This window comes from Malaya genurostris, chromosome 2 (assembly GCF_030247185.1).
Source record: "Malaya genurostris strain Urasoe2022 chromosome 2, Malgen_1.1, whole genome shotgun sequence".
Taxonomy (NCBI): domain Eukaryota; kingdom Metazoa; phylum Arthropoda; class Insecta; order Diptera; family Culicidae; genus Malaya; species Malaya genurostris.
This window is the reverse complement of record NC_080571.1, coordinates 231,690,630-231,717,807: the sequence shown is the minus strand read 5'-3', so window position 1 is coordinate 231,717,807 and position 27,178 is coordinate 231,690,630. Positions and strand designations below refer to the sequence as shown.

At 35.1% G+C, this 27,178-nt stretch overlaps 1 protein-coding gene across 2 annotated transcripts in view; it reads left to right on the top strand.

Moving 5' to 3' along the window:
* The first annotated feature begins 10,456 nt into the window (after positions 1-10,456).
* LOC131428072 (facilitated trehalose transporter Tret1-like) overlaps positions 10,457-27,178 on the top strand; it is a 39,616-nt gene continuing 22,894 nt past the window's right edge. Inside the window, exon 1 of one of the 2 annotated variants that reach the window (XM_058591724.1) lies at positions 10,457-10,896. The gene's annotated coding sequence lies outside the window, so the exon portion shown is untranslated. Of the gene's footprint in view, positions 10,897-24,919; positions 25,285-27,178 lie in introns of those variants that run through there. The other variant, XM_058591723.1, reaches the window with a different exon arrangement.

The following is a 27,178-nucleotide window of genomic DNA, read 5'->3' as shown; positions in this document are numbered from 1 at the left end:
ATTTTACAGATCGTTCAGAGTAAATAATATTTCACAATTCGTAACCGTAAAGTAATTACTGAACACCCAAAAGAATTTTTGTGTGTAATAACTAATTTGATGAATATAAGCCTAAATTATTTATCAAATATGAAGCAGACGATTAAATTGCTAGTATTTTTTGTTGTTCCACTCGTTCGCGCGATATCTCATGCATCCTTAGAATACCTTTAGTTTATCATCATATTTTTCTTCGATTTAATAAACCATAGAGAAAGTCTTAGAGAAAGTAACCAAGGAATATTCGTTATCACCTTAATACGTGTTGTTTTTGAAGAGTCAACCAATCTTTGCCAATAATTGGTCATCAAAACATTGTCTTAGTCATCGATGAGATCCATGAAATCAGAGCAGCCTTCGGATCGTAATTTAAAAGTGTGAATTCCAAGTTATATTGAATAGAATTGATAACAGCATTTTGAACTGAAAACAACACCTTCACATCCGTTTATTTGTTTATTAGCAGGTCTTGGTAATCAATTACTAATCCAAACATTTTTTTAAATTGGTAAACGGAATATCCAATACTTCGATCTGGACACCTCAGATTTTCCGGAATAAATGAAATCGATTTAGTTCCGCCAAAGAGCACGTACATTCGATGCAGACAGATTTAAAGCGAAATTGAGAGGCGCTAAAAAACAATATGAATCGAATAAATGTTGAAACGAATAATTATGAACTATTTGTGAAACATTTAGTACAATGTTACCCTCGTGAATTTTGACAAAAAAGACGCTTCGTCTCAGATGCGTCAGTACATCGAATGAATCATACCTAAAGTGGAAAAAAATTATCACGTGACCTAATTTTTGGAATCTGTTGAGTTACCGAATATTTTATGCGTACATGTCGAACTCGATAGATATGAGTGACAATCCGAAATCGACGATAAACATAAATTACCGTAAACTGTCAGTGTGGCAGAACAACTATTTGGTTTCTGTTTGAAAAACTAGTTTTTTTTTGTGTAGCACTTGTGATGACGGGTTCCGTTCTTCCGTGTTTCTTGTTAACAATTTTTCGTATGGCGAATTATGAATTTAAAGTGTTCTTTTTTCAAGTGACAATGATAGTTTACCATACTTTTCAAAAGAAATGATTATGCTAGTTCCCTAAATATTTCTAATCGATTGCAAGCTCAAGACAAGGTCTGTAATTTTTCAGGTATCATTTGAATAGGACCCCTCCGAGAACTCGGTTCATTGTCAGAGAATCAGAATCAGTTCAATTATTTTTGTAGCTAAACTACAAGCGTCTTGATTTGTACATTCGTCGTGATTATGACAATGTTGGTGTATGTAGAAATAATCTCAAGTAATACTATAAGAGAAATTGAGAAATTTCGCGGCATATCCAATGGTTTTTGAAATATGAAATCCCTTATTTAAAATCTATTTCATTTATTATTATCTCAAGGTAAATGGACGAACCAAAATATTTTCTGTGGAATGTCTACACATGTTCACTTCCTTCCAAATTTGTATTGTTGTCAAGGTATAATCCCGCGATTTCCAATGTTTATCGACGCCTATCAACGAAGGGTCAATAAAAGTACGCTGTTACTGAGCTTATTGGTTAACGGTTACTAATCCAAAACTTTTCGATTGATTCAGCATTGGTGATTGTGCTCCTGATGAATGTTGTGCTTCATCCGAAATCTCACAAGGAAGCCTTCTAGTACCACTAATAGTTTTTCTGTATTTTCATTTGCTAATGATCTCCAGATTAATAAAATATTCCGGGAAATAGATGATACTGCATTTCTGCTGACTGTAGTGAAATTAATCGAACGATTTCAAATTTCAAGAAATTGTTTATACCACGACAAAACATTAATTTCACCCCTTTTTCCTATGTTTTGCATAAGTAACGCACAATACAGACTTATAAAGACACTGATGAAGAACGCAAAAAGCGTTTCGAAATACCGGTATCTGGTTGTAATAGCTAGTATCATAACTAAATTTTTTTTTTCATAGTGGAATCCAAAGGAACCTATAATTTCTTTAAGACGGTTAAGTTTTCATTCTACTAACCGCTCAAAATACAAATTTTGAACGCACAATAGTTCAACCTTTATATGGCGTAATAAATACTTGCACTTGGTGCTCACAAATACAACGGAATAAATTAACTTTTTAAAAGGTTTGGAAAATAATATCAAATAAACAATTTTAAAACCTTTACAATGTTTCATGAATTTTCGAAATCGTTTAGGAAAGGCTGGAGTTATTACAAATTGAAGGTAAATAGGGAGTTTTGACGTTATTTAGGACCTAGTTTAACAAAAAAAATTATATTCCATAGTAAAATTGACCAAACTCCAAATATATCATTATAGAGACTTGTTCGCGAAAGGTTTTGGCTATACCGAAAGGTTTTGGCTATAACTATACCGTTCATTTTTAAATACTTTGAAACTTAGTGATTTTAGAGAGATTTAAATTCTGGGGTACAAATTTACCCCAGAAATTCGTTTAATTATAGAAAAAATCACGAGAGCGTTCTACTGTTAATATTCATATTTTCATTCCCATCATATGCAATTTAAAGCTAAAAAGTACTCCGAGAGATTTTCTTGGTGAATTAAATTAGCTTCTCATATATCAAAATAAAAACAGTTTACGAAACGCAAATAATAAAAATGCATTATTCGAAATTTAACGAATTTTTCTTCCACTGGTATTAATGGTACACTCCAAAAAAATTTGAATTTTACAGGTGACTTAATCCGTCATACGATGTAATTCATAAAGACCTAATTTGTCAAATGACGGAAAATTTTATTTGTGATGACTTAATGTTAGATGAGCTTGAATTTTACTGGTTTCGACTGTAACTTGCATTCTGCTAGCAGGTGCGACTGTATGAATTTAAATGCACCTTTTACCAGCCAAGCAGATACATGCTTCTGTGACTCAGTCGATTAACAGACGTACTTGCGATCCAATGGTTCTTGGTTCAAGTCGCAGCGGTTGCTATGTATTTTTTTTTATTTCAATGAATTTAATGTCATGGAGTCTTAGACACAATATTAAATGTTCTTCTACGTAAATTTGCGTGAACTGCGCCGCTCCATTTATGTGCATCTAATAAGATATAAAATCACAGGTTTTTGAAAGTGTGTAGCCGTTTGCATAAGTTTTTTCAATCATACACTTCAAACATTTTCTCTGGAAAAGAGAGTATACTTCCCAAAAAACAAGTTTGCTTCGCACAAATCTCGATAAAAATTGTTCAGAATTGTGGTGCATTTTGTATAAGCGCAGACTTTATTTTAATTTTCTTTACCTATTGATTTAATATTTTTGTCCGGAAAATAAACGACACTGTATTTGGTTTTCTTTGTTGAATCCAAGTATGAAATCATGACTCATCTTTGTCTTATAATGTGCCACTTTTTCGTTGTCACGTATTGTTACGGTGACCAGCGGGCAACCAAAAACAGTCAATGCGAAAATGTCGTAAGAATCTGGTTACCGAAAAGTTACGTTGGAACTTATTGTAACCTAATAGTATGATGAGATGTGAATTCGTAACAATATTTTGGCTTCATTGTCATCGTCATAATCCGACTTGTTTCGTTGTATCGATCCTTATGCAGCATATGTTTTATTTCCTTTTTCTATGAATAAGTTACAGGTGCTACTTGGGTGGAATGTCTCATCAAGTGGTACTCAGTTCTCTCCAAAATTTCGCAGGATATGGAAAAACTACAAAAAAACCTTTCTTAATCGACCTAGGGGGATAATGGTATCTTTTTCATATTACTTATATTTTCAAAAACATCGCTAGAAGATTCTGTCAATATTGTTTCAAACTCAAATAAAATCAAAAATATTCTTTGGGTATAAACTACCATAACCTTTTAAATTTTTGAACGTTTCTTTCTTCCATACCAGCACGTACTTTCTTCTTCCATACCAGCACGTACCGTTGCGTACCGGTTTTGCAAAATTTTGTATGACAGTTTGAAAGTTTTGATAATCATCGCCCTATAATTTCGGAACCGGAAGACAGATCTGGATGAAACTGCACAGCATCTTTTAAAACACTGAGAATTTGAATTATGATTTGTGAAAATCGGTTTAACCGTTACTGAGAAATCGAAGTGAGTGTGAAATTATTTGTCACATACACGCATACATACAGGAAGGTCAGGTGTTATGTAGTACCTATGTTGAACTATTTTCAATGTATAGTACATTTTTCTCTCATTCCTCACAATATACAGTATAGCTAGCAACAGAAGGTATAATTTTTCAAACTGAATAAATACAGCATTCACCTTGCTACGCTTTAGGTTGCTACAATCCAGTTTTGAAGACATGTGAATAAAGAGCATTTATTCATCCTGATGTTAATACAATAACCTTTCAGTGATAACTGTTTGCGTCCTAATTCAGGATGGTTTTAAAAAAGGAAAACTGCTTGAGCACATAATTAAGTATAAATAAATGTTTTATTGGTAGGCGTACATAATCATAATGTTTGAACAATCAGTAAGGCGCCTCTTATTTTTTCGAAGTGTCAGAATTTATACATCTTTTAGTGGTTCAACTTGAATTGATAGGTATAGGTAATACAAGCAGTTGAATTCAAGCTGTTATGCAATTATGATACGTGAATGCAACAATTGCGTAGTTGGAACACCTTATTTGATGGCACATCTACTAGTTATTGCAGTATGTATTTACTAGTAGCTGTCACTTCGATTTACCCAAATATCGTTGAACGTCCATGAACTGATTCTAGCATCATATACCAGATGAATAAGACCAGCGTTCTAGAAGTTCATCGAATGTAAGTTTTTAGATTGACACAGCTATCTTCATCGGAGCAAAGCAAAATCTCACAACCGAGAGTGAGTTTTCGATTCACATGACTCCTCAAGTAATCCGGAATCGACTTCATCATCAAGGTCTTGAGGCTAGAGTGGCACAGAAATCTCCATGGTAATTTGCGAAGAACATTAAAATATACGAAAAAGGCAAAAAGACTGCAAAGGAGAAGGGATCTCAATTCATGGACTTTAGAACATTTTTACTTTAGTTACTATAGGTTACTGTTAGCCAATGACTAACCAACTCATGAAACTGGGAAATTTTTTCGAAAATGAAGTAATTGTATTGTTGAAAGTGTTTCAAATTCATATCTGAGACGTAATAATACACAGAAAAAAATTATCAATTTTACAGGCGACATAATTCTAAAAACGATACAATTCATAACTACTTAACTTTTCAAATGACGCAAAATTCTACTCACACAGAACTTTACAGAAGTTTCTCAGCAAAAATTAAACGTATTTGCACAAATCTTGATTTGAATTAAAGCTCTGATTGTCTTTAAAGATACTGTGCAATTTCATCAAGTTCCGACTACCGGTTGCGAAATTATAGAGCGATGAGTGTCAAAACTTTCAAACCGTCATACAAAATGACGATGCAAAACCGATACACATTGGTACGTGCTGGTACGGAAGAAGAAAACATCACCGCGTAGCACACGGCAATCTTTGTTCAATATCGTATAGCGTGTGCGGGAGAGCGAAAACTTTCAACGTTTATAAAACACAACCGAATTCATCGGCCGTGATTACATTGATAATAATAACAAAAAATAAAGATCCAATCACAAAACATGTTACATTATGCTGCTTGAAAATTACTACTCATTTAACTTGAATATTGCTTACAGAGAAGTAACTGGAGAACAGGTTTTCGTTTGGTATTATTTTCGCTTAATTGACTCAGTATAAATAGTGCATGAGCGGTGAATCAATCAGTTTTAATTCGAACAATAGTTTTTTTACTGAACTTATTATATGTTGGTCGAAATGTATTATCGTCATAAAATTTACGACACAGATAAGAACGAAATTTTCAAAGCAGATTATATAACTATTGAAACTTGTAAGCCAGTCTATTTGATGGACGCAAAAACTTTTTGTTTAAGATTGTCAAAAACTCCATCGGAACTTTCATCGATTTCTAATGAAATGTTAATGCTATGGGTTGAGATAACTTACGTGCGATTGAGATTTTCGAACGATTATAATGAGTAATGACACAACGAAACAAAAGACTCGTATCATAAAAATGAACTGAAATGCCAGATTTTGTCGGTATCTAGCACCATAATCTAGAAGAGATATTAGGCATACCCCGCTTTAACCCTGTCCAGCGCTTTATCCCTCATTCCCCTATCGCTAATTGATGGCCATAAAAGCTTATGACAGTTCCGTAAGCACCGAAAATTTCTGTCAAAAACTCTAAAATAGCACTCACTTTGATCTTTTAAAGGTGTTTCAAACGATTTTCACAAATGTAGATTCCAATAAAAAGTCATACGATAGTTGAGGCTCATATTGACTTTTTTCCGGAAATACAGGAATATGAGTGTTAAAATGTGGAATCATCATTTGAATCACTTAATTTTAAAGCACTTACGAAATTTTCAAAACCCAGTCTCTAAATTATTTTAGTTTGTATGTCCACTAGTATTATACACCACTCTACTCAGTTCGACAGGATTGAAAAATGTATGTGTGTGAGTGAAGTTTGAGTGAGTTGGAAAACTGTTCTTAGGTTGTTCTTAGGTTCGAAGATCAAGTTACTGTCAATTCCGGTTTCCGAGATATAATAGTATATGTGACGCAACCGATAAATCGCGTTTTTTTATCCGCACATTTTTTTTCAGAAAGTAAGCAATGATCAGGTACAAATCGAGTATTACTGAAGACATTTTTGATTTTGAAAATATTGTCGGATACGTTTGAACTATTCCATGTTACCAAATTTTGAAACTTTATATGGTACAACAAAAAATATATTCGCATGTACAGCAAACCAGCCGAAAGTAGTAAATTAAATTAAAATAAACTAAGGAGTGTATCGAAAATAAGCTATCCACAAAATTTTCTTTCAAATTATGATAAAAACGACATTTTATTCAAACTAAAAATGGATCCTTTATTGTACGAGGTTAAACTTAAGCATAATGAAAACCTTCACGAATTTTCGAACTTTTGATCGAACGCTCTTCATCAAGTTCCGGACAAGTATTGCATTGCATTTTTTGGACGCTAGAGCCCAAATTTTTATTTTAACTCTTGCATGCTCCCAGCTGCCTTACCAGTCTTCTTGAAGACCCTCTTCACGATTACCCAGTAACGTTCGATGGATCGAAGCTAAGGGCAATTTTTTGGAATGATATTTTTCTTAACGAAATTTATACCCTCATGCCAATTGAGAGTGGTTTTGGCATAGTGAGCCGACACTAAATCCGGTCAAAACAATGGAGGTGTACTATGCTTCTTATATAAAGGCAGCAATCTCTTCTGGAGACACTCAGATCGATAAATTTCTGCATTTATAGTTCCGGTAGTGTAAAAAATGGTTGACTTCAAACCACAGCAACATATTGCTTGCCATACCAGTACCTTTCGTCCGAATTTCTGCACTTGAATCGACCTGTCCGCATCGCTTACATCCTCCCCAACGACGACAGTAAAGTATTGTGGACCTGGAAGGGTTTTAGAGTCCTCATTTACATAAGTCTCATCGTCCATCAAAACGCATGCATCCGGACACTGCAAAAGACGCGAATACAATTTCCGGGCTCTTGTTGCTGCTCGATTCTTCTGTTCTACACTTTGTTTTGAGATTTTCTTCAGGTGATTTCGCGTCTTGATACGCTGGATAATTCCGACACTCGTTCCTGATTTTTTTTTACCAAATCACGTATTGACATTGATTTGTTCTTCATGATTAGAGATACCACTTTCTGGTCTAGTATCGGGTTGGAAGAACCGGGTTTTCTGCCTCTTCCTGGTAGCTCATACAAAGAATAGTGATGTTTTCAACACTGGCATGATGAATTCCAATCCGCTTCGCCAATTTTCGCATAGTAATACCAAATACAAATTATAATACGGAATACTTCGACAAATTTTCAAGGACACATTTTGCATCGTGCGGTACACTGTCATGATACACTGTCAGAGTGACAATGTACTTTAACGAGTTTTCTATAAAACTAGCAACACTGAAGGGTAAGAACAAGTTCACCATAGTTACTGTTTATTATAGTGAAAAATACGGCCAGATGGATCAACTATGGTCTTAGCCTGTCGATAAGACAACACAAACAAACAAAAAAAATAGTGAAAAATAAAAAGACAAACAGTTTTTATCTGATAATCGAGATCACAAGCGAAATGTAAGTTAAACAATGATCTAGAATGGTTAAGCCACCATGAATATACTATACACCATGGTGTTTAAGTTCATTTTTCATCTTTTGTGCTAGTGCCGGTGATATTTAGACTGATTGTTGCAGTTTAATACAGCAACGATAAACATAAACAAACAAGTTTGTTTTGCACCGTAGCAACTAGCATAAAGCGTTGCCAGAAACGATCTCCTTCCACATTCTCAAACTATCGCAATGAAAGGGAGTAATTTGCTACACTGAGCTAAATTTTCTTTTTCACATTATGTGATATTCTAATGATTTTGCACTATTAGCATTTCCAATAATAGTTACAAGATGTGTTCAACATCATGTCAAATATATGAGATAATCTTATGAAACATAAAACTCTTCTTAACGTTATTTTTACAGGATTTTCATATAACGAATGAAATTTCCAGTCTGAGTCAAATTTATTGGCGCGTCTTATAACCATTACTAGATATCCGCACAACATACATTGGAACAATTTATGAAGCGCATATTATATTCACTTCGAATTTATTTAGATAGGTTCATAATAGTTTTATAAAATATATATATATATATATATATATATATATATATATATATATATATATATATATATATATATATATATATATATATATATATATATATATATATATTTATATATAACTTTCAATGGAGGTCATACGAATAGCAGATAATTGCCAACTACTACTTTTCTTTGAGGATTCAAGCTTTACTAGTATTCCATTCGGTAAGGGAGCACCTCATGATATTTGCGAAAGAGAAGTGAGATCCCGAGACTGAAAATAAAAAAAATGAATCTTACTAGACAGATAGAGTAATGAAATGTACCGGATATATATTTCATGGCCCGTTAACGCATATCCTTGAACGAAGTTGGATGAGCGTGTCGTGTCGTGTCAGCGATTTAAAATTACATAGCGATTTAAAATTACATAGTCTGGAGCAGTTGATGAATATCGAGGACACAACTATTCACGACTTTCATCGGATTTCCATATAAATTATATGGGATATTTTTATAACTTTCATTATGATAACGTCCAGTTAGATTTTACGTACACATTAAATAAAGATTATAAGTTTCCATATAATTTTTATGAATTATATTCTGCATATGATTCATATGACAAATCTAATGAATATAAATAAGATTTTCATTTCAGTGTAGGCTTACTTGTTCAGGCTGTGAACCAAACATTGGCGGTTCGTTTGTATGGGACTTAGGGGTATTAATATTTGTATTTGGTAATACCCTTCTCACTTAGCCATGTGTCCAGAACCTCAATTTTCACTTCCTTTTCAACACGCGATATTTTGAAAACGCAGAATTTCAACCGCACAAACAAGTAAACAAACGAAAGCTCACAACCAAACGCACAGCATGCTGTGATCTGAGCATAAAAAACCATCACTAATACATGCGTACAACACAAATGTATGTGGATAGCTTATTTTCGATACACTCATTAGGGCTATTGTAGCAACAGTCATCTCATTAGTAGAGTTGCTATATTATTTGCCGATTAATCGACTTTCAATCAACGAATTGTGATAAAATCGGAAACAATGGTTTTGCTTCGGCTCTAAGAAGCAATACCGCAGCAAAAATAGTTCGACAATTGTTCAATACTGCTATAACAGCGGCGCGAAAAGTCGATTCGAATGCACCTATTTTCAACTTACCCTTATAGTCAATCTATCGAACCTCTTTTAATATAGGTATTTCCTCACCCTAGTTATACCGCCAAATCAAACTATCAAAATGAAATGTCTCCCAGTGAGATTTAGCAAATTCTTTCAACACTTGGTCAGCTAGCTTTCTCCTCTGCTTGGTGGTCAGAAGGTGATGGTCTACAACATATCAATACACCAACAAGCGTGACTGGCCGATATGCTAATCCTCAGCTCCGGAGCATGTGCTGCAAATAAACGAAGCATGCTTCATATACACTCATCCTGTTAAACTCAGTTGGTTTGGTAATCAATTAACTTAGCGATATGCTAGAAACTGTCGAAGCAAAACCGCTCACTCTCAGCTGCAAACGCGACTAACTACGACAACTGTGTTCGTGTTATTCATATGGTTCGCAACCCGAAATGAGTCCCAGTGAATCTATAACTTTATTCGCGTGATAGCGATCGCACTCAGTATTCGATAAGCCGCGCGGTGACACGGTTGTAGAATCTTTGTGTAGTCGAACGATTAAATTGTCAAAGCGACCAGTATTGTAAGAAAGACTTAAAAACTTTGTTGATTGATAGTTCACTTCAAATATCTCAACCTAAAAAGTATTGTGATAGATTTAATGCCCAGTGAATCGCGTCACAGCAGCATAACAATTTTAAACTTTCTTGAAAACAACTGTCAACCATGGCGCTAGTAAAGATCTGATAATAATTTATGGACTATTTTTACAAATTCAGAGAAAAAGTGGCAGTGTTTCACTGTACGTTAAAAACAAACCGTGTGACAAAACAGTTGTGATTTTTGTTAGTATTGTTTTCACTGTTAGTCCAACGCTGATACATCGAGTCAGTTCACGTTATTCATAGAAAACATCTATAATTAGTTCGTTGATATCTCAAGGATATATGCTAGAAGTAAGTATTAAAAATTTCATCTATGGCAAAGAAAAGCTTTGGTGTTATGATTAATTACTGTTCCTTAAAAGTGCTTCCAAATTAATTTATTATTCACTGGCGTTCAGGACAATGACTTAATTATACACAGCCATTAATAATGCAGACTTCCTTTTAGGAACGTTAGTAAGTTCAAGTACATGAATGTACAGTACAGTACAACGAAAAATGTTCTGAAATTTGTTCATTTATGATACTTCAATCTCACTGAGTGAATAAAACACTTTACTCGAATTACAATTTAAGTGGGTTCCATGTTTGAAACTGAATAAGGACACCAAGGTTTCATTATCGCATGTGCCCTAGTAAAAAAAAACACACAAAACGAGTAGTAAAATAAAACAAAACAAGTTACAATCTAGGTTAGGCATTCAGACGATAAGACACTGATCTTGTGAATCAGTTGTCAAATAATTGGTCCGAAATCAAGCAGTAATACTCCAATCACCGTTTTGTTTTTGTTTGGTTGTTGATTCAACGTGTTTTGAGTATAGGCCATATTCCAAGCAACCAAACGCTATACAGTTAATGCAAAAATATACTTTCTTGCTGCTCAAAAGTAAACGAAAAACTTTGGACAATTTGAAAGTCTCAAACAAATTAGGAGCAAAGTTTCTCATTGCTTAGAAATTCTTTCAGTTGCGACACGTGAATTTTCAAGTGCTTGCTTGAAAATGTTTAAAATACTGTTCATGAAGTTTGTAAAATGCTTGACCCAAGCCATTTCATATTGTTCGAATTTTTGATTGCTTGGGATATTTCCGTGTTATGTCAAGGTCAAAGAATCTCAAACTTGATCTGTATCGTTGGTTAGAATTGAGAGTATTTTCTTATTCTTCAAGAGTTCATTATCTCATTTTCGGTAGGTGGTATATAGGCCCGTTAAGAAAAAATCCGCCCTGTTATGTTGAAATGTCTCCCTATTGAGGTAGCAAACCAAGTCTCGACAAAAATGTCCAGGTCTTTCGTGTGATTTGTTGAATAGTACCATTCGAGTACTCAAACACTCATTAGGACTCATTTGTAACGGAAACCGAAATTTTTGTCCGTGACTGCAAATCACTTGCCAAATAAAACATTTTCTTGCGAAGTCGTTAACAAAACCGAATTTATATATGTTGGTGTCACGTTCTCGAGCTGAAACCACATAAAACTTTTGCCCAGGAAGCTGATAAAGATGATTGTTTAAAGTGAATTGTATGGAAATTTAACCATCCAAGAATCCTGGAGCTAATTTCACCATCCAAGAATCGATTGTCACTGATTTACTCAAATTCACGTTGGATTTCCGAAGTGGGTGTACAAAATAGAATTGTCTCTTTTGGTTCCCATGTGTTTCACCTTTTTCAAGTCTAAATGAACCGTAACAAAGCTTTTACCATTTCAAAACCATTACTTGAATAAAATCAAAAACTTTTTTTGGTATAAACTATCATCACCTTTTCAATTCATAGACAGCTATGTCAAATTAATATTGAATCAAATGTGTCTACCCTGCACACTACACAAAATTGAACAAAGCAAGCTGTGTGCTACACGGTTGCGTTTTCTTCTTCCATACCAGCAAGTACTAATGCGAACCGATTTTGCATCATTTTGTATGACAGTTTGAAAGTTTTGATACTCATGGCCTATTACCTATAATTTCTGAACTGGAAGTCGTATCTGGATGAAATTGCATAGTATCTTTCAAGACAATGAGATCTTTATTTGAATCATGATTTGTGAAAATCGGTTTAACCGTTGCTGAGAAATCGAAGTGAGTTCCATTTTTGGAGCTTTTCTTCAATATTACCGGTGGGTTCGGAAACGTGCACCGGGTACTAGTAGTCCCAAAAAAGATTTATATACCCACTAACTAACAAAGTCTGCCAAATAGATGAATTTACCAGTAATTTTTATGAAAAAAATAAAATTTTCAAAAGTAATACCGTAATACCGAAACCAAAAGTCGGAGCTGGTTCAACTTTGCAAGGACTTTTTAAAAAGTTCCAAGATCTTTGCATCTTAGTTTGTAAAAATCGGTTTAAAAATTTCTGAGAAAATTGAATGCGCATTTTCTCATAGATTTGCATGTATTACCTTTTAATTCCGGAACCGGTAGTCCGATAAAGATAACATTCAATAGCGAGCTATGGGACCATAAGACCTTTCGTTTGAATCTAAGTTTGCGAAAATCGGTCACGCCTCTGAGAAAATCGAATGACATTATTTCCTAATATGTGATACTCGGTTTAGACTGTTTCCTGTTGCACATTTTGAATTTAAATTAATGAAAATCTTTTCAATCATATATGAAAAAGGGAAGTAAGCTCCATTTTATAACATTTGCTTACTATTACAGGTACTTCCGGAACCGACAGCTGAATATCGATATGGATTCGCTTTATTTAGCCATAAACTAATATGACCTAAAATTATTTTACGATTCTCTGAATATTTGAATTTTGGAAAAAATGTACCGGTAATCGGACTTGGATAAAACTCAGAAAATCATTTATGGGGCTACCAATAATTTATTTGGTTACAGACTCTCATAGTCGGCGAACGTGGTATCCCTAACAAATTTAGGAATTCCGTATGAAACTGCAAAAAATTTCTTTTGAACCTATAATTTTGTGAAAATCGATTTGGCCACCTGGAAGGAAAGTGAGTCTTTGCAGTTTTAAATCACCATTTCTAATTCTTCCGAAACCGGATTCAGATGACCGGGATAGCCGAAGTTGGTTTGTTTACCAGACACAAATATGACCTAAAAATTGGAACAGTTTTGAACCTAGTTGAACCTAGACTTACTATCTCATGCTCTATTCCGATTAAAACAATTAAACGAAATCTAACAAACAAAGCGAACCTGCGTTTCTGCTACTTCTGCATATGTAAGTCAAGCTAAACAGCATGAATCAGCATCATAAAACATGTAGTAGGATTATTACTTTCGTTATTATTATTGACATCATTACACCATCGACACGGTATTACTGCACTACCGGATGTGAAAATTTCATATTTTTTCAAAAAAAATTGAGTTCATTTACATTCGTTTATTCTCTCGGTCGTACTGATCATAAAATAGCTATAATTTTTATCAACCGCAGCACCGTCTTTCACCAATATTACACACTAGTAGCAGACATCCGTAACCGTTCCGATTGTGTGTACGAAATAGAACCAAGCACGCATCGTTTGTTTTGAGTTTTCTTCTTCTTTCGGTGTAGTACATATTGTCATTCTATATGGCTATCTGAAAACTTCGATACTCATCGCCCTGTAACTGCGGAACCGGAAGTCGGATCCGGATGAAATTTCACAGTAGCTTTAAAGATAATATTAGCTTTAATTCAAATCAAGATATTTGAAAATCGGTTCAAGCATCGCAGAGAATTCGAAGTTCTATTTTCTAAGTTTTTCTGAGCCACTTTCGGTGCTTCCGGAACAGGAAATACACAAACTAACAAGTTTTTTTTATTTAAAAGATATTTTTATTCAGGCCTATTTGCGTACAAGCGATTTTTTGAATAAAAAATTTTTTGTATTCGATCGTTGTCACCCTTTTTCTAGGGGGAGTGGAACTTCCATTTCCCTCCTGCGAGGTTTGAGGGGCACTTTGTTCGTGGCTCACCTCGTCGTCCATTGACGCATCGGTGGCATTGTTGATTTCCGTCTTCTTTTCGTTTTCCTTGTTATCCGCAGTCTTGATCTCGTTGCTAGTTACTGTAGAAGCGCCTTGTTGTACATTGGTTGCAGTTGTTGTTTGGTTAGATGGTGAAGGTGTTTTTGAAACAGGAGCACTGCATTCACTAGTTTCCGTTGTTGAGCGGTTGTCCTTGTTTCTGTTTGTTTTGTTTGTTTTCGCAGTTTCAGTGCAAAGTTTGCCGTAGTGTGCATGTTGTTCACAAAACTGACATGTAACCAGTTGATTTTCATACGTAATCAGCGTTTTACACGGATGTATTCCACCTTGACCACAAACGATGTAAGATGGAATTGCTTTACGTAGTTGCATACGTACCACTCGCACGCCATTCCGGATACCGGGGAAAAAGTTCCGCCATACTTCCTTTTCGATGGTAAGAACTTCACCGTACTGCGACATGTTTTCCCGAACATACCCATCGCTGGTCTGCGGGGGAAGGTCATGCACGCGTACTTCTATTGCATTGTCCACCATGTACACAGGGATTTTATATTTAACATTGTCATGATCAACACTATGCACCTCATTGTTGACCGAAGCGAATGCAATTGCATCTCTTTCACGTTTGAACATAATGTACACACAGTTAGACGCCTTGTTGAATTTAATTTCACTTACATTATTAGCGTCTAGATGCATTCGTTCTTTAAGTAAGATTTCAATTTCATTTTCTGCTGGTCTAACTTTGCAGCGCTTGAAATCAATACAAATTGAATTTGGTCTTGTAGGCCAAGTTTCAGGCTTTGTTAAATCGTATTTGCCCATTTCGTACACTCTATTGTTCACTACACTGTATTGTCTTTGTTTCTGTTGTCTCGACCGTAAACGATTTGCAACTGTGTCTGATGAGATGAGAGCACGAACTGAAACTAACAAGTTCTGCAAACTAGAAAAATATTATCAGATAGCTTTATGGGGTTTGTACATGTTTTAGACCATCGTTTGTGAAAAAAATACTAATGAAATGGGTAATTTTTCTCTTATCATGCTTTAGGTTCAGAACCGGAAGTCGGATCTGGATAAAATGTTCTAGAAATTTTTCACAAACTATAAGACCTTTCATTTGAATCTTAGTTTGTGAAAATCGGTTGAGCAGTTTCAGAGAAAATTGAATGCACACTTTTTCTCTAATTTTCACGTATTACCATGTAACTCTGAAACCGGAAGTCAGATCCAAATAAAATTCAATTGCAGGCTATGCGACCAGAATACCTTTTATTTGAATCTTAGTGTGTGAAAATCGGTTTGACCATTTCCGAAAAAAGTGAGTGCATATTTTTCCTTTTTTTTGGTGCATATCATCCAATATCTCCGGAACTGGAAGTCGGATAGGGATGAAATTCAATAGCCGGCTATGGGACCATGATACCTTTCATTTGAATCTTAGTTTGTGAAAATCGGTTCAGCCATCTGCAAGAAAAGTGAGTGCAATTTTTTGTTACATACATTCGTGTGAATACACACACACACACACATACACACAGACATTTGCTCAGTTCGTCGAGCTGAGTCGAATGGTGTATGACATTCGGCCCTCCGGGTATCGGTTAAAAAGTCAGATTTCACAGTGATTACATAGCCTTTCTATATGAGAAAGGCAAAAAGAAAGATGCGGTGGAATTTTTTGATGTTAATCTTAAAAATCTTCTACCCTTCACCTTGAGACTTTTCATATTTTCATCAAGTGATCCACATTAGCTTATTTCCTCAAAAGGTGGAAAACGGTACAGAAATACCAGCTAATAGCTCAGTAATAGCTACCTAGTGGATTATCTTCCTGTCCACATGATAAGTAATTTTAGAATCTTTCTTATAACAGAAATTACTGATTCGAGAAAGTAATTGATTTCCTAATGATAACAGCCAAACCATGTAAATAATAATAGGGCTAAAAGCTTGAAGCATTGATTATTGTTGAGTTTTAAGTTGGTTGTAACTGAAAATGCCTTAACTACAAGATGCATAAGAAATTCTTCTAGTTCGTGTACGATGAATTTCAAAAGAACTCACAGTATACAGTTTTCCCCCTAAGTAAGTGCTTTTGTGTTTTGGTAAAGGAATAAAACTGCCGAGACCTTGAATATAAATACACATATTCGAAAAACATAAAAAATAATACTTGAGAGCACAACGCGATCATGGCACATCGCGTTGGCCAGATGGAAGTATCCAATTTTACACATGCAACTAAAATTGATTATTAAAACTAATAAATCTCCATTAGTGTGTCAAAGATGTGCCAAATTGCTTAATTAAATACTGAAGTCGTGCCAAACTTGGAAATTGACAGGGTTCTCAACTTTGTTTTACAAATAGAGCAAAGTAGAACGGTGGTCGTGTCTTGAGCCAGAGTCAATTTTCATGTATCATTCTAGTATTATCCTATTCCGGGAGATCGAATATACTAACGTTTAGAGGTTCTGCTCGATCTTCATCCGAAAAATTGATCATTCCGCGACAAAAGAGCCTATCTGCAAATGTGAACCACTCTTTATTAACTTTCTTCTTTAATCATTGCACAGCCATTACGAAAATTTCCTCACAAATTCCAATATAAATCGAAAATTTGGGGATTTGGCTTTAGAGGTATGCAAGCATTTAATCGTCAAATATAAAATCAATCTGGTAATTCGTGAAAGAAAAAGTAAGTCATTCGGAGTTAGGCCCTTTTGTCGTGGGACGATAGATGTGATGATTACAAGCGAATATTTACTAGCACAGCTGTCGTTGGTATGATCTTCGAACTCGCCCCCAAAACTGACGTCCTCGTTTGGGAGACACGCTTTACTGCTAATGACGGTCATTATTCAACGAGACAAACAAATTTTGACGTAGGTATTTGCGTGAGACAGCCGTGTCATCCTTCTATCACGTGTGTTCGTTAGAATGTGCAAATTAACGGACTTACGAAAGATAATTCTTCGACTAAAGGAGATGCACCATTAGTTGTCTACCATAGTGAAATAAAAAAAACATGCTTCGATCAATGCTCGGTATTAGTATTATATTAAAGTAAACAACTAGATCATGTTAATAGAACTGACAATTTTTTATGAAAAATGTTTTCAAATTCGTAACGAGCTTTGGCTACGACACCGTAACAAATGTGGTCTGTTTTCTCTAAGAAGTACGGCCTATCGCACACAAGCACGCCTATCTACCACCCACAGTATTTCAGTAACGCACGGTAGCACCAGAAGTGTAATCGCACAAAATCCCACAAAATTGCCCCAGACGAATGTCAATGTCACGTTGGTCGCGGTCAGTGTTTGCCACGATGCCGATGCTGATGGTGACGAAGTAAAAACACCGACCTGAAAATCAATGTCGATCGTCACATGATCAAAGTTCGTTGGGAAACAACGTGAAACTTGACGTGAAATGAATTCTACCGGAATGGCATGAGCGACAATGTTGAAATGAGCGAGAGAGAAAATGATGCGTGATTTGTGATGTATCACCTAACATTAATAAAGACAATTGTACTGTTTTTGATTGAACAGCTGTTTATAATACTACTTTAACGTGTAGTGGCAGAGAAAGGCTCGTCTTCGTCTTTTCTAGGTGACACGAACACATGAATCATTTGTTACGTTGAAGGACCAATTTATTTTTAATTAACAACTTTATTTGAGCCGCTTTCAACGCATCCATTTATAGGAAAGCAACACAGAGCAACTTTCAGGCACATACACTAGTAATCGAACCAACTTACGATCAAGTTCGCAGCTGTTTGCTTGGTTCTGCATTCATTCATTTTTTCGTATGTGTCTTTTTGCTCTACTCAGCGCGGTTCATTCTATATGCTACGCTCTACTAGTCGTTGTGATGGACCATGTTTTAATGTTTTATCGGGTATAGGACTTGATGATTGGTACCGTTCTGCATAGGAAAATTTATTTTAAACTATGTGAAATTTTTAGTTTTACAAATGTGTGCCGAAAACTTAATATTTAACTTATTTTGTAACGAAATATTGAATATTGTTCAATGACTATTCTTGATAGTCACCTCATGTTATAATTGAAGAAGATGCTTAGAGCTTTTCTATCGATCTTGAATGGCTTCAATCGAGTTCTTGATAACTTTAAACATTCTATTAGTTTAGAATAGGCGATTTGTTTGAACACATTACAAATTTTTCCTCATTTTGCATTGTCGCACTAGATGACGTTTTGAAATTTTAAGCACAGTTTACCATATGGAACCCGAAAGAAATTCAACAGTAACCTATGACACTACAGGACCTTTGAGCCTGAGCTCGTGAAAATTAACCAAATCATCTCTGAGAAAATTGAGTGAATATCGTTTTAGAGTTTTTGACCACTTTTTTCGGTACTTCCGGAAATTGAAAACCGTTAGGAACGTTTAGTATGTAATTAATATAGCCTACAAATTAAATCAGTTTTCAGCCAGATATAGAAGAATTTTATCCTTTTAGTATCGCTCTAAATGATAGTGTGCAATTTTAAACACACTTTACCCTATAATTCTGGAACTGGAAGTCGGATGAAAATCAAGAGCAAGCTATGGAACTATAAGACCTTTTATTTGAGTCTAAGTTTGTAAAAATCGGTCAAGCCATTTCCGAGGAACATGAGTTAGGGTGAAGCCAGAGAGAAAGCGACACGCGATGCGATGCTTGACAGATCGCAAGGAGTCGTGTGAGTATGTCAAAGCGAGCGCGATGCGATCAGTCACTAGTCGCTTCGCAACGCAACAAGTTCTCTCTGACGTTCATGGCAGTTTTTGTTGGAACTAAATAAATGGCTTCATCCTTACATTATTTCACACACACAGCTCGATGAACTGTGTGGAATGGGATAGGACACTTGGCTCTCAGGGTCAATTTTACTAGTCGATTTCTCAAGTGATTGCATAACTTTTCTATATGAGAAAGGCAAAAAGAATGAATACAAATTGAATTAAACAGAATATCAAGGAAGGTAATCACTAAAAATGGTTCCATTTGTTAATGATGGTTTATCTACACACTTAGAAAAACTCTGTAATATTACATCTTATTGGATGTATATAAATGGAGCGTCGCAGTTCACGCAAATTTACATGGAAGAACATTTAATATTGTGTCTAAAATTCCATGACATGAAATTTATTCAAATAAAAAAAAATACTGATAGCAACGCCGCGACTTGAACCGAGAATCGTTGGATCGCAAGCACATCTGTTAATCGACCGAGACACAGAAGCATACATCTGCTTGGTTGGTAAAAGGTGCATTTAAATTCATACAGTCGCACCTACTATCAGAATGCAAGTTACAGTCAAAACCAGTAAGCTCAAGCTATTTCAACATTAAGTCATTACAAATGAAGTTTCCGTTATTTGACAGATTAGGTCTTTATGAATTACATCGTATGAGGAATTAAGTTACCTGTATTATTCAATTTTTTTGGAGTGTATATTAACTTTTCTTGGAATTGTGGTAGCTCTATGTTTTATAGAAATTACTTCTGATAAGATGGAAAGATGGTGTTCTTGGTCATAATGTAAGATACTAAAATGATATGATTGCCAATAACATTACAATAAACTTTACACTGCAAAAAATAATGAAACTTATCGAAAACGTAAATCCGCATATGACTCAAAACATAAGAACGTAATTAGTAAAATGACTGATTTTTACAAGGATCATTTACATATGAGTCGAACATACACTACTTTTAAAGCAGACGAGAAAATTAACATGCTTCCAGACTTAACAATATGGTAAAATGCATTAAATATGTGTTGGATCTACACGGGCAAAATTTCGATTCTAGAATTGAGGAAAACGAGTCATGATTTGGAGAAAAGAGTGTATTTTCATGTTATGGTAATACACCATAATTAAAAGTTCTCGGATCATGATCCATTTGGATTGATTTCGCTAAAATTTAAACGCAACGCGCTTGACGTTGTTGGGTATAACTTTAGGCGTGTTTCTGCAACGAAGGTAATCTTTGCAGCATAAATTCAGGCGTTATGTTTTAAAATATGAAAATTTCAAATATGAATTAAATGGAATGGTGCGATGAACGTATTTTGTAAGCGATTTTAACTAATCATAAACAATTAAAATATTATGTTTATGCGAAACGACTACGCCTAAAATAACGTGTTTACTTGCGTTAGTTGCTCCAGTTTTAAATTTTCTGTTTCAGAATTTAAACACTTAAACGAAGGAACTCTTGCAAATGCCGCGGATTGATATTGCCTTTTACTGTTTCAAAACATCGCAAATGCAAAAACGTGTTATTTAAAATAATTTTATTTTAACAATAATAATAATTGTAATATTATTCTAACAACAGTATTCACATTAAATTTGTGGGAATACATTCAGATATATTCATTCAAAATGTAACATTTATGTTTGCCAAAATGAAAAGCGTAACCGTGCTTAGTCTCTTATAATGTCAACTTTCGGTTAATCATCTTTATGTTGTCAATTCTCTGTCAGCCGTTGGGTAAAACAACACAATTATGAAATGAATATACCTCATGATCAAGTAAACATTCTCAGTAGTTCTTGCTTTTCAATGACTACTTTTTGCCTTACGATCAATCTATTGAGCAATCCATCACATCACTTAAGGCAGAGGGTTCAAAGTGATATCCGGGTAGAAAATTGGAGTTACGAGTTTTGAAAGAAATACATTCTTCAAGTAACGCATTTCCGGATCATGATTAATTTTCATGGGAAAAAACTTATTGCTCATGGTTTCATGAGAAGTTGAAATGATTGGTTTCATGATTTTCTAATCATGACAGTAGTAACGGATTTTTTTCCGTGTAGAGTAAAAATGAGTCATTTTTGACGCTCGTATATGTCGGTCTTAGAAGAAATCTACACGATGTTTTTTAAACAAAAAAAAGCTGGCATTTTCGGATTCGATTCAATAACTTTTTCATTTCATTGCGCTTTAATTTCTTATTATTTTTCATATACAGATTTTCAATACAGAATTTGGATCCCCCGATACAGATTTACAGATTTTTCTCCTGAAATTTTGCATGATCATTTTGTATGACGATTTGAAAGTTTTGACACTAATCGCCATATAATTTCGGAACTGGAAGACAATGAGACTTTTTTTTATTTAAATCAAGTTTTGTGAAAATCGGTTTATCCGTTTGCTGAGAAATCGTAGTGAGTTTCGTTTTTAAAACTTTCTTCACTATTATAGATGCCGTCGGGAGCGGAAATTGGTGACTATTTGTCCCAAAATAGGTTTATATATCCTCCAACTAATTAGATCTGCCAACTAGATGAATTTACCAGAAAGTTTTATAAAAATTTGCATCTCGTTTCGCCATCACTGGTGAAAACATACTATTGAAGTTGAAAATTTTTCATTTATCGCGCTCTAATACCGGAACTGGAAGTTGGATCTGGATCATCTTATCGGGGACCATTCAAAAAAATTCAAAATATTTTATTTGCATCTTAGCTTGTGAAAAACGGTTATGAAATTTTCGAGAAAATTGAGTGCACATTTTCTCACAAATTTGCACATATTACCTTGTTATTCCGGAACCGGAATTCTGATGAAATTCAATAGCGAGCTATGAAACCATAAGACCTTTCATTTGAATCTGAGTTTGTGAAAATTGGTTCAACCATCTCTGAGAAAATTGAGTGACATTATTTGTCACATACACACAGACAAAAACACACACACATACATACAAAGACATTTTGTGAACTCGATGAACTACTTTGAATGGTATATAGTACTCGGCCCACTGGGCCTCGGTTGTAAAGTCGGTTTTCACAGTGATTGCATAGCTTTTCTACATGAGAAAGGCAAAAATGAACAGAAATGATGTGGTAAAAAATCAGAAAACGGTGTAGTGTAAAGTGAAACTATATCTTTACAGAATCATAATACATTTTTATTTTTGGGTTTAATCTATGAACAAATAGAACGCTTTTCTTAAAAGCCAGTTGTCATGTAACATGGTTCGAACCTCGATCTGGTAAGATTCTTATTGTCAGTCGGATTATAGTACTAGTTATTCAATGGTTCTGTTCGCTATTAATTGGCAGCGAGGTCTGCTGAAACTGAAGATCAAATTCCACGAAAGGAATTTAATTCCTACACAGAAAGAAATTATGAATTTTACAGGTGACATAATTCTACAAACGATACAATTCATAACTACTTAACTTCTCAAATGACGCAATATTCCATTCGCACAGAAATTTACTGGCTCAGAGTGTAATTTGCACTCGACTAGCAAGTGAGACTCTACGAATTTATATGCACGATTTACCAGTCAAGCAGATATGTGCTTCTGTGGCTCTCGCGACTAACTGGTGTGCTATGTGATCTAATGTTTTTCGGTTCAAGCCGCGTTTTTGCTGTCGATCTTTTGATTTTTATTCCATTCCTTTTAAAGCCATGTAATTTTCAAATCACACAATTTTACATGTTCTTGAATATAAATTTGTGTAAAATATGACGCTCCATTTATGTGCATCTGATAAGATGTAAAATCACAAGAATTTTTCGAATTGTGTAGGCTTTGCTTTTTTATGAACAAAACTTTGAGATCCATCTGATTAGGGAAGGAAAAGTTTCTTTTTTTGAGGATTTTTCTGATATGCAAGCTAAATCTATAGAATTTAAATTAAATAATCGGTCGAGAGTAGCATTTAAATTGACACGTTTTGTAATAGTACATGGCAAAGAGAAAGAAAATCTCTGAAATAAATGCATTCCTGATTTGCTCATGTTTCTGTGAATAAAATGTGAGTGTTCATACTATCCGACCGAAAAATGTAATAGCAAAACAAGCCGTTACGTAGAAGAATGAATTGAACACTGAAAATAATTTGATTTGATCATTTAGAACATTTACTTCATCTGTATTTATCCTGATATAGACATTCAATTTTTTTTTATTCAAGAATATAATGTTTAAGGCACACTCCTTAAGCTCTAAGATGCCAAGGGCTTTTACTAATTTTAATTTACGACTAACTTAAAACAAGGGTTGTATCATTGAGTAATGTCATATTTGGGTCGCAGTGGTTGACTTTGGCAGATCCAGCCTTCAGCTGGTGATCGGCAGTGGCCGGTGAATTGAATATTTCATGAGAGTCTACCATATGGCGTTGGTGAATATTCATGTTGGCCGCATTCTTCGGTCCGTGTGGGTCCGCGGGAAACACCCTACATTCCATATTTATCCTGGCACAAGGGGAGAGTCACTCAACACAAACTATATTGTGCCTCTAAAAAAACACGTGATATACTGTGAGTCTAAGTGTGCCACGCTGTTCCCCATGAAACAGCTACTTGTCAAAACTGAGTCCTTTGTGTGCCGCAACTGTGCAACTGTATGAAAACGAAAGTGCCAATATTGATAAATGCATTGTGTTAGTGTGTGATTGGCACATTGTTCTAAGCGTCCTCCCCTTGTCCTGGCATCTTCGCAAACTGAATTGCTGCAAAATTGCATAGCTGAGGTGTGAAATTGGAATTTTTATTCATAGTTTTAAGAACCATATAAAATTATGAAACCTCAAGTCTATTACAAATATTCCAGATCGTTCTTACTAGTCAGGGTTATATAATAGACTAAAGGCTTGCTGACAATGAGCAATGCAAACTCCAAAATAAAGTTTGGTCAAAGCTGTTCTGCTTTTAAACATTTCAAAATATTCAATTTCGTCAAAAATATATATTTTTGTCAACTTGTTTTGTGATTTTGTTTTTAGCTTTGAAAAATTGCTGTGATTTTGTATACGCTCCCTGTACATTTTGTTTTGATGTACATGTACCGGGTGATCGTAATTTTGAAGGCTCAGGAGGTTGCGTAAAACACGAATCATAACACTATCGAACCGTCTGAAATTCACAAAAATCTCTAAATTCAAATCAGTCTAAACATAACTGATATTCTCTAAGTGGTATGCTAACTGCTAGTCGGCTTCAAATAAATATAAATCCGTGAATTTTTCTTCGAATCACTCGATGCATATTTACTCTGACAGTTAACATCTGCGTACAGTTCCATTCATTCGTGCATGGACTTTCCCATTTATCGCGTACGTATAAAGCTTGATCTTCGAATCATCACCGACTTCAAACAGCCTTATCAGTGCTACCGACATCCCGAACCTTATGATTCATTTTCGTCAGTAGAAAATAACGAAATACGTCAGAAAACACATTCCATTTATTGGTATGTTTGCCCTATCGCGAAGACATGCGCAACAGCAGTCTTTGCCGCATGGCCTAGAAGTTTCCCCTTCAATCGCAAACAGTAGAATGTGATGACTTCGTCAATAGGTGGTGGTTGTTTCGTATTGATGGCGATACAGAGGGAAAAAAAACTTCCCCGTAACACCAAACGCCAAGTCCTCCAGTCAGTATGCGTGAACCGGGATGATAGCTCGTGTGATCCTCAGTGCTTGTCGCCTAATAGTCACTCATTCTGCAGTCTTGAACAGCTGAGCAAAACGATTAGTGGTCACTGTCCAGAGGTCTGCAGTGTTGTTGTTGTTGTGGATGCTGAGAACCCGTTTTACGATGAAGTGAAAGTAGGTTCAACATTCGCTCTATGGTAATAAACCCATCTTTCAATAGATCAGAAACGTTGATAAGCTAGGAGTGGAACGTTCCAAACCATTATTTGTGAGTATCAATTTGTCAAATGTGTATTAGTTTTACCGTAGTAGGGACTGTTTACTATATGTATCTTCGATCAAAGCTAGATTTTCGATTTTTTTTTACATCTCCTTTTAAGAATGGACAATTACGATTTTTGCTTTGCTGTGTACGCAATTAGTGGTAAAGAAGATTGCTTGTTTTTTTCATCAATATCGGTTCAAACTGCAGTATGTAAACTCTAACGTTCATCCACTATCTGTCGATCGCAATTTCACAAATCATTTATCTTTCGTTATTGGGGCATTGAAAAAAATAATATTCTGGCAGTGACCTTCGCGCATCTACTTACGGTCAATGACAGCTCAGTTCGCACTGTCAGATGTCATTTGTTGGTGATGTTACATCGCTCCGACTTATCGTACGCAGAGCAGTGACAAGCCAGATAAGATGTGTTTGGTGGTGGATAAACATTTGCAGCTGGTATATGAACAATGTAAACATCGCTTAGTACCGAACAATTAGGCTGATATACAACGGTTGGTTGCGGCATGAAGAATTGGTATTGTTCCACTGGTGAATACCATCCGTTCTAAATGTGTTTGCGTAGAAATATTTACCATGTAGTAAATTAATCAAGATTGCTTACGGAAATCGAAAACTTGAACAAACTTGAACTTTGTTACACTTTCATAAGTGCCACTCATAACAGTAGTAAAGATGTTAATTAACTCCAGATTTACGTAGATTATTTAGATAAAAACAATTGTAGAACTGCGTTAGGTGCTATAGGTAAATTTGATTAGAGCATTGAAATAAATTCGTTTCGGCGAATGCCCACAATTTGTTAAAGTAGCTAATAAAACAAACAATCTAATTGTTTTTATGTTGAGCGATTAAAAATCAATTGAACGTCGAATGGGGAATCCTGTAGATAATTCTGCATCAGTAACAGATAGATTCAAAGAATACGTCGATAGACTACTCAGGGACGATTCTGACAAAGACAATGAATTATTACTCAACACAAGATTGATTACGAAAACGAACGCTAATAGGAATTCCACGGGAGGACGTTTTATTCCGCAGACAAGACTAAAAATGTTTCGGGTCACCTTTCAAATTGATCTCTATCCGAAAAACGTGCAGCTGAAAACACGACGCGTTCAATGATTCGAATGATTAGCATATTTTATATACAGTAGATAATCAAGCAATTATAGGAAAAGGACTAGTGCTTCATTGAAATGATCAGCTAGTATTCTTGAGCCTTCAACATTATGATTTGTTCAAACCAGTGATTAAAAGACCTTAAGTGGGACCGTGCGGAATTAGGTCAGATTATTCTGGATCATCGTTTTTTTTTGTCTGAGTCAAAAGTTCAGAGTGATTAGCCTCTTATAGAGAATTAAGATTCGAGGACTTTTTTTTCGAGTTTACAGACTTTTTTAACCCTGCCTGAAGATATTTGAAATTTTCACCTGCCAACTCTGCTATCTAGTGAGGACTAAGAGGTAGTCGAAAGCGCCTCTATCTCGTTTTCTTACATCTTTTTAAGGATGTGGGAATTTCTAGTGTGCGGAGTTTGAAAATTGTTCTTTTGTTCTATGCTTATTTTTTACCAGGCACTGCACAGTGGTTCAAAAGCGCAATTTCAGCGCAAATGGATAACTCATAGGATCGTGGTTTTTGAGGTACAGTATCTTCAACAAAGTTGCTCAGAATGATAGACGCCATCTTTTGGCAAACTTTATTTGTGTGATTAATCCCCCTAAAAGTGAGATAAACATTTTATTTTAGTTCAGGGCCAACATAGGGGCTAAGTTACTTCGACAAAGTTGTGCAGAAAATTAATTCAAAAAGGCTTGCTGAAGATACTATTCCCGTAACTTGAGTGTAATTCAAGATATAATGTATTTTC